Here is a 9,257-nt window from a genome sequence, read left to right on the forward strand (position 1 = left end):
TAATCTCGCTCCTTACACTCACAAAATTCGCACCGATTTTACTCGTAACTGTCACTCTCACACCGGAAACGGAAGTCCCTATATATATATATATTCGAACCTATGATTCGATCGCTTTATTGCGCTTTCTAAATTTTAATTACATTTATCGTCGAAAAGTCGATCGATAAAGAATGTGACAAATATAATCATTATTAAAAACAATTTTTGTCCATTTTTTTGAGAATTTATTGTAAAAAAATAATATAAAATTAATATAATACTTCGATCTATAAGGCACCTCTGCAAACGGCACAAAAATATTTTTTCAAATCCAAGCTTTAATCAATATTACAATTTATGTTGTGTGATTATATAGTAAAGTTTACAAAAATTTCAATTTTATTTACTATTAATCCTCTTGTTCTTAAAATTTTAATAAATTGTTCAAGATTTAAGTTTTATTATTAGAAAATAATTAACCCTTATACATGCAAGTAGATACATATACTAATAAGTCTAATAAGTGAATATTGATTTTATATTGATTTTATTGTTATATGATTTGGGTATATTATACCGATTGTAACCTAGATAAAATGCGTCAAATTTCTTTCCTTCAATTGCCTGCATTATTAATAATGTTCGCGGCAGATGTCAAAGCGCTGTATCTGCGCAGCACAAAGCCGAGTGTCTTACGAAGTTCTAGCAGTATAGCGCATGTGTACACCAGAAATGTTTCTAGTAAAATTAGCATAGACACTATACGCAAATTTCTAATTATCATGATCTTATAATTTATACTTCATAAACTTTTTCTTTTTTTGATAGTTTACAGTCTCCAAACATGTAATCAAATCAAACTCATTCTGATGCATATAGACCAGATAATTATATAATTTTGATTCTACAAATATATAATTAGAAAGGATGTACAAAGAACTGTTAATGAAAAATATTTATTTCGAGTGGCTCTTATAGTTGATATCAGTGTTAAAACGGATTATAAACGACCAACCGAAAAAGTTCGTCCAATCTTTTACTTTCGTTCAGTAACAAATCGTTCATGTGTCAGGACATTTCCGACAAAAATTTTACTCTTCTTTTATATGATATTTATCTGCCTCAGAATATTCCTTTATCGATATTATATAGCACAATACACTGTATATACAGAGTGTTACAAAAGCATCGGATTTGCTTAGCACCATGCGATAGAGAATGAAAATCTAAGAAGATTTTTCCTCAACGAAAATGTCGAGGGAGGTCATCATTTTTTGCAAGTTCCCAATTTTTGCCATCATATATCTTATTGTAAGCCTTAAATTAAAATTCTATTAAATTAAACTCGACCTGAAATTAACTGAAGAATGCAGTTTTGTTAATATTTTAATTCCATAAAGTTTATTTTGCGAGAAGCCCTTCATTTTCAATCACTTACCTATAACTCGAAAATTATTGATGTCTCGACATTTTCATTGAGGAAAAATCTTTTTAGATTTTCATTCTCTATCGCATGGTGCTAAGCAAATCCGATGCTTTTGTAACACCCTGTATATAATCTTTATATATAAGATTATTTTTTACACAAGAAAATATTTTACAGAATTACTACAATTGATTTGATTCAATAAAATATATCGATAAAATTCATTTATAAGCACACAATTAAAAATAAAAAATGCATTAAAAATTTAAGAAATTTACATATATTATTTAGATCGTAAACTATATTAAAAAGACCTATAAATAAATTTAGAAAAATAAAAATTACTGAACGATAGAGATAAGATAGTTCGAAAAAGATCAATTTTCTATTTGAAATTATGAGCTAAATATATCTTTTAAAGAGCAAAACAAAACCATCAAAGTCTAGCACTAAAGTTATTTTTAATTAGAAAATTTTAATATTATAATTAATTACTGATTAATTCCTTGATCAGCGATAAAACTCTTTTTTTACACATAGCAGCATTAGAGTTTAGTCCCATCAGACGAATCTTTCGCGTGACAATTTTCTTGTTTGCAAGAATTCATCTTTTCCTGCATAGACACCCCTGACGAGGTTGTGCTCGGTGTTGCGTTCGTTTCACATCCGAATTGCTTCAATAACATCAACTTGATCTTCTTTTTCCATACAAATATGATAAAAGTGCAGAGATTCTGCAGGATGTCCACCAAATTAGTAGCATACCAGACGTAATTGGGCACATTTTTAGACAACCATGTTACTGTCATCACGGACCATTTAATGCCCATCACAATAAACAGCACGATGAATAGTTTTAGATACAGACTAAACCTACAAACAATATATGTATTTATATTTGAATATCTTTCATAAGCATATGTAAGAATAAATAGTATTTATTAAATTATCTTCAAAAAATAATGGAATAAATTACAATTCGTAAAAAAGAAGAGAGACAAAGAAAAAAAAATTGAAGTCACAACAATATATTTTTCCTTTTTTAGCTTATGTAATTATAAGAAAGAAAAGAAAAGAAGAGAAAAAAAATGAGTGCACCAAAAAGGTGTTGCTTCTAAATAATCATATTTTCCTTTCATCAGAAATACAGATTAATCAATCCATGTATGTAATATTATGTAATGTTATTGACAGAGATATTGATTAAAATGAATCGTCATAAGTCTTATTAACAAAATAGAAGATTGTCACACTAATTGTAAAATGCAAAAATGTCTGATTACAAATCATTTCTTATTATCATTATATCGCTTGCTTTCCGAATCTGTCAGACGAAGGCCTGTATCCTTTTCGTAACGTGCGATCTTGAGTGCCGCAGAGATGGATAAGCAAATGCTACTAATGATACAGACACTTTTGAGCCCGTAATAATATAAGGCAAACGCTTCCTTGTCTGTAATTATAATATGTAATGAATCGTTATAGTGTTTCTTACAACATATTAAAATGCTGTAGTATTATTAAAGTTATCTATCAGAGACGTTCACTTACCATGGAACCAGCAATCACCTAAATGAAATTCCGGTCGCAAAATCTTTGGTACAAATTCGGAAACATAATCCATGATAACACAGACAATAGCTAAGATAAAGGGACAACTCCAAGCAAAGATTGCATAAAACACCAACTTTCTTTTTTCTCGTTGTCTTACGTTTTTGTGTAACGAACAGAATCCTCTGCAATTTACACATCATATTTAACTAATTAAAGATAAAAGAAATTATATACAATAATAGCGTTAAAATAATATTTGCTTTAATCAAGGCTTTCCCGAAAGGCTTATGCTACGCAATTATAAAAGTAGATCTACATACACGATGCTCGATTACCATGAGAAATGATACAACATTAGTATAACATTCAAAAACTATTATATATTTATATTATTATATAGAAACGACAAAGATAATCTAAATTATTATTTAAGTAGGCCCTAAACGGTCAATATTATTGCACAATATTTGACATTGCACAATATTATTGATCGTTTGTATGTTATATCGCCTACATCTATTTAGGGGGGGTTAGAGGGGATTATCGGAATTAAAATCTCGAATTGAGATTATTCCAAATAAGTCTTGGCAGTGTACCAAGCAAAAATCATGCCCCGTGCACAAGTATTTAATTTCAACGAAAAATTAATTTTCGTTAGAATCGACGCATCGACATCCGCGTACGGCTCTTATAGCCAATTGATTCCTAAATATTTATACTTAATATGCCATTTTTCAAAAAATTAATATGATCTCAATAAAATAGAAACTAACCGTTTATAAAACTTTGCAATAATAGAAATTTCCAAAAAAAAACTATTTATTTTAAATTATAACTTAAATCTATTATCTTCATATTTTAATTTATGATATTTTAAGCCAAATAGTTGCTTATGCACTGTCATATAACAACACAACATGAGAAAAAATTTTGTTTGATTAATTCAAAATATCGCATATTATTTCCCTTTGTCTTTACGTTCCCAGTATATATAATATCTCAAATACGTTTATATAGAGGAAATGATTTTGTCACATTATGTTGTATAATATAAAGCAATCCTAATATAAAGGTAACTTAAAATGAGAGACAAGTTAAAAATAAAGTATAATATGGAATACTTGACATTTACCTGAATGTCCACCACATATCAAAGCTTATCGTAATTATTCAGAAGAAACCCGACATATAACAAAGGTATTCGAAGAAGGCTGTAAAAATGAATAAAAATGAAGACTGCAATAATAATATAATAACAATAATAATATAATAACATTAATAACATTGAGTGCGCGTTAAAATACAGGAAATGCAGGAAAAGTTTTCACTTTTTATTTCTCCATTCAAAAATATCTTTATTCTAACTTCCTGCATTAAAAGTTTATAGTAATATTTAATAAATTTTATTGATATTAAAATAAATAATATTTCAAGAAATAACTCTGTAAAATTTTATAAAACACAAAAAATATATTTATTGATTCGAACTCTCATAGTCTTCTATATTATAAATTCTGTGTGATATCTTCTATATTAAAATTCATCTCTAAAATATTAATTTTACGCACTATTAATCCTTGCATTTTTAAGATTTTAACAAATTATATAAAGTTATCAAAGAGTTATATATATATATATATATATATATATATATATATACTGCATTGATTGCATATAGCTATATGATAATTACAATACTGTACCAATTGCAATACAGACGGAATATTGTGTATCATCCGCTTTGATTATAATATTCACAATATCAAATGTGTATGCGATGGACAAAGCATCGCTGTAATTGCGCAACATGAAGCCGTGTACATTTCGGAGCTCTGGCAATATGGAATACACCAGAAATATTGACACCAAAAATAGTATAGACACTATACGGAAGCTCACATGTATAATTTGTGCATTTAAATTCGAGAGGGCATTATCAGTCGAAGGCATTAGCAACTTGTTGACCTCGTCTTCTGTTTCTGGGCAGTAAGTCACTTCGAATTTATCCCCCCCTTCCATGACGGCGAGACAATATGATGTCGATTTAACAAATATTTTTAAATGAGGTAAATAGGTAGAACCGTTAGCAAAAATCATAAAATCGTATTGATAACCATCGGGAAGCAGGAAGCGATCTTTTTCATGGCACGTATCATAGATAGCCAGCTGAAACAATTCGTCCACTCTCTTATTTTCGCACTGCATTGAATCGTGTATCCGCACACGTTCGGCAAAACGTATTTAATTTCTTCGGGAATACATTTTGCGTCATCCATCCTCATGCGATCGCCAAGAGGACAGCAGAACAGAATGCAAGTAATATTATGGCACATTTCATATGGGACGACAGTACTTTTATTACTATCTTTATTGAAATTTTCAAAGACTTTATTTGACATGGAATTATTTTTTTCAATCAAGTTTTTATAAACTTTCTGTGACGTGAAATTTCTTTCATGGTTGACATTTGTCGAATTCGTATGAGATTCCATCGATATTTGCTCATCGTTATCATGATTCTGAACGGACCGCCTGCTCAGTTCAAATTTTATCGAATCAATATTCTCGTGATCGTTATTCGTGGAAATAGTGCGAAATTCATACTGTATTTCGTTGTATTGAATATTATTGGTAGATTTTTCGTATAAATCATATCGCAGTGTTTTTATATCGTTGCTATAGTTTGTAGAGTCCGTATTTGTCAAATTATCATTTTTCTCTTCGTGGAATTTTGCTGAGATTTCGATGACGAAGTGACGAGGAGAAAAAATCCGCAACACAAAAACGCGAAATTTTTCCCACACATTATTTCACATACAGATATACTTTGGAGTAATTAATAAATAATCAAACCAGAGAGTCGAGCTTAGTGTTCATTATTTCTCATAATAATTAATAAAATAATTGAAAAATTCCCTATTAAACTTATTTATATGTTTGCTTGTATATTAAATTGAATGAAGGTAATGCGTTAAGTGCAAAATATACAAATATAATAAAATCAAAATATCTTTTTTTTCTCAGCGAAATTTCGAAGAATCGACCTGATTTTATTCTGGCACATTGACGATTGCGCGGTTGATTTTTATTTATTTCTCTAAATTGAATAAAACTAATACTGTATCACTGTGTATCCGGTCTTTACTTCTCTTCCCGATAGAGAGAAGAATGCGCAAGAAACATGTGCCTGCGCAGGAGAGGAGATGAGGACTACCGAGGACGACGAGTCGTCGATAGCTTTCCGAGGAAATTCTCTGTCTACTAATCTAAAACTTGTATATACATATATACAGGGTGTCCCATTTTAATTAAAACAGACTAATATCTCGAAATAACAGGATTTTAGAAACAAATGTTTTAAACAAAAGTTGTAGAGTTTCCAAAGGTCATAAAACGGTGACAATGTGATTTGACCTTTGCATGTTGTTTGAAAGTCATGTAAAAGTCACCTTTAATTTCTTAATTGGAATTATGCAGAATATTGTGAGGTTATGTAATCGATTTATGTAAAAAAAATATGATCCATTTAAGAACTTAAAGGTGACCTTTACATGACCTTCAAACAACTAACTAAAGCTAAAGTCAAATTATTGTTACCGTTTTATGTATCCCTCGAGACCCTACAAATTTTGTCTAAAACTTTTTTCTGAAACCCTGTCATTTCGAGATATTAGCCTATTTTAAATTAAAATGGGATACCCTATATAACTTTTACATATCCAAAGAAATAAAAAAATTCATTGAAACTTCTACAGATGACAACTTAACCAATCTAGCAGCGAAATAAGATAAACTTTTTGATTGTTTTTTTTAATGAGCCATTATAATTTTAAAATTACTGTTAAAATAAAAAATATTATAGGTTGATACGCAGCAACGCAGTTAAATAACATAAATTATTTTAGTAACTACTTAATTATATTAGATTTTAGATATTTTTTATTTTATATAGATTTTTTTAAATATTTGTATATATAAATATATATACACGGTGGACCATTTTAATAAATACACGCAAATATCTCGTAAAGTAAGCAAAATAGAAAAAAATGTTTTATACAAAAGTTGTAGGATTCAGAGGGGGACACCTGATGGTGACCTTAACCTTGAGGTCAAATTTAGAGGTCATTTTAAGGTCAACTTGATTTTCTTAAATGGAAACCCCCATTTTTTACCCCGGATTCGGAAAGAGCGGAAAATTTTACGTTCAGAATGGTACTTAAGTCTTAAATTAAGATAACCTTTAGGGGTCATTTAGGGGTCAAATCGTATAGGGCAGAAGACAGAAGAAAACAAGGGTATGCTGGTTATTCTAATTCTAAAGTATCAGCTAGTATTTAGTATTTAGTATTTAGTATTATTACTAAATAGTATACCTCTATATTAAAAAATATAAAAGCTAAGGAACATAATGTTTAATAACTCGAATCACACCGTTGAATCTTTAATTTAATTTTTTGTGCAAAAACTTAAGTCGTTTTTCGAGCAAACGGCTCATATACATTATATACAGAAATCTGAGTAATTAACTGTGAACTTAACGCGCAATGACATCGACAACGCGCTACTGGCGCGTTGGTGGCGGTGCGTCGTTGAAACCGCGCAATATAAAATATTATTTTAAGACCTTAAAATAGTTAGGAAATTAGCGAAACTGAATAGATTTATTGTTTAGATGAAAAGCAAGACAGTAGTAAGCAAATTTTAAAAAACGACTTAAGTCGTTCTTCGAGCGAACGGCTCATATACTTATAACTGATTTATACAATATTTATGTTAGTTGAAAAAATAGAAATGTGATTATGTACTGATTTAAAGATATAATGTATGTATTCTTGTGCGCACATACACACACACACACACACATACATATGTATATATACAAGGTAAGTCTGATAAAAAGTTCATCATGTTTTTCTCGAAAACGATTAGAGATAGGAGAAGATATTGTAGGATGGTGAGGACGGAAATTAATTATTCCCCGCCACTTGAAGGATATAATGGATGTTTTATTGGATATCGCGTAATGTACAGAGGTTAATCACACTATTCTCGTCGCTCGCTTAACACCGCGTATCTCTCAACTACTCCCTCTATATCTCGTCTCCGAGCACGCGTCTTTCTCTCGTATTTCTCGCCTACCGCCCTCTTTTTCCCCTTGCCATGCATGCTCGCACGACGCCTCGCGGTTAGTTTAAATAATAAAACAAGTCGCAACGTTTTACAATTAACTGAAAGAATCATAAAAATAAATAAAATAGCGCCTCCCTACAATATCTATTATCAAAATTGTAGGGTTTAAAAATATCTATTTACAGATCTTATCACTTTGATCTTAGATGGCGTTGCCGAGGGCAGAAACATCTTGAATTTTTAAAATAGAATTACTATATTTTTTGTTATAATTTTTATAAATCGATTTCTCGTAATATTTTGTATAAGAAGTTATAAGGATAGAATGTTCAAAAAGTGAATAGTTTACGAGATATTTTATATTTTAATTTGACATAAGTAGTATGTGGGCCACTATAGTGAGTCAAAACGAACCCCCACCACTCGGCTACTGGCGCCAGAGGGGCATGGCTATACAGGATTTTTCCGATCTGTGATTGGTCGATCCGCTAATTGGGGTCATTAGGCCCAGGGCTCTGATAGGCTCTAACTATAGTGGCCCAGCACTCTGATTGGTTGGTTTTTGTTTTTGAAAAGAGAGAGGGAGAGTAAGGTTTTTAAAAAAAGCCAACAAAATGGCGAAAAAGTATCGTGGTATACCAAAGCCGGCGTGAGAATTATAACACCCCACCCCGTCTATGATAGGCTTTAACTATAGTGGCCCAGCACTCTGATTGGTTGATTTTTATTTTTGGAAAGGTAGGGGGTGAACAGCTTAGAGCTTAGAGCATATAGATATGGAGGGGGAATGGCATTACTTTCCGGGAAACAAAAGTATCCACAAGATCTGTATGAGAGAGAAAGATATATATTCCTATTCGTCCTCTATGCGCGTGCGCTAAAACAAAACAGGCGCTAAACATTCTAGACAAAAGTAAAACCCTGCGCAATAGAGAGAAAATATATATATAAAATATATTTTTTAACTTTGAGCAAAACCTTACCTTCATGTCATCACATAATAAACTATACAATATAAATAGACATAATATATTCCTATTTACTTACGTAAAATAGGAAGTCGATTTATCACGATTACCACAGAGAACACAATATACACAAGGCATTTTTATATAAATATAATAAATAAAACTGATATTATTTACTGATGAATATTTTAATA

At 30.5% G+C, this 9,257-nt stretch overlaps 1 pseudogene; it reads right to left on the reverse strand.

Annotated features, from left to right (window-relative positions):
• Positions 1–1,953: 1,953 nt before the first annotated feature.
• On the reverse strand, positions 1,954–5,768 carry LOC145934273 (G-protein coupled receptor Mth2-like; annotated as a pseudogene).
• Positions 5,769–9,257: the final 3,489 nt, after the last annotated feature.

This window comes from Prenolepis imparis, unplaced genomic scaffold, assembly GCF_030444845.1.
Source record: "Prenolepis imparis isolate NDT839.2.m4 unplaced genomic scaffold, iyPreImpa1.0 SCAF_3, whole genome shotgun sequence".
In the NCBI taxonomy this organism is placed as follows: domain Eukaryota; kingdom Metazoa; phylum Arthropoda; class Insecta; order Hymenoptera; family Formicidae; genus Prenolepis; species Prenolepis imparis.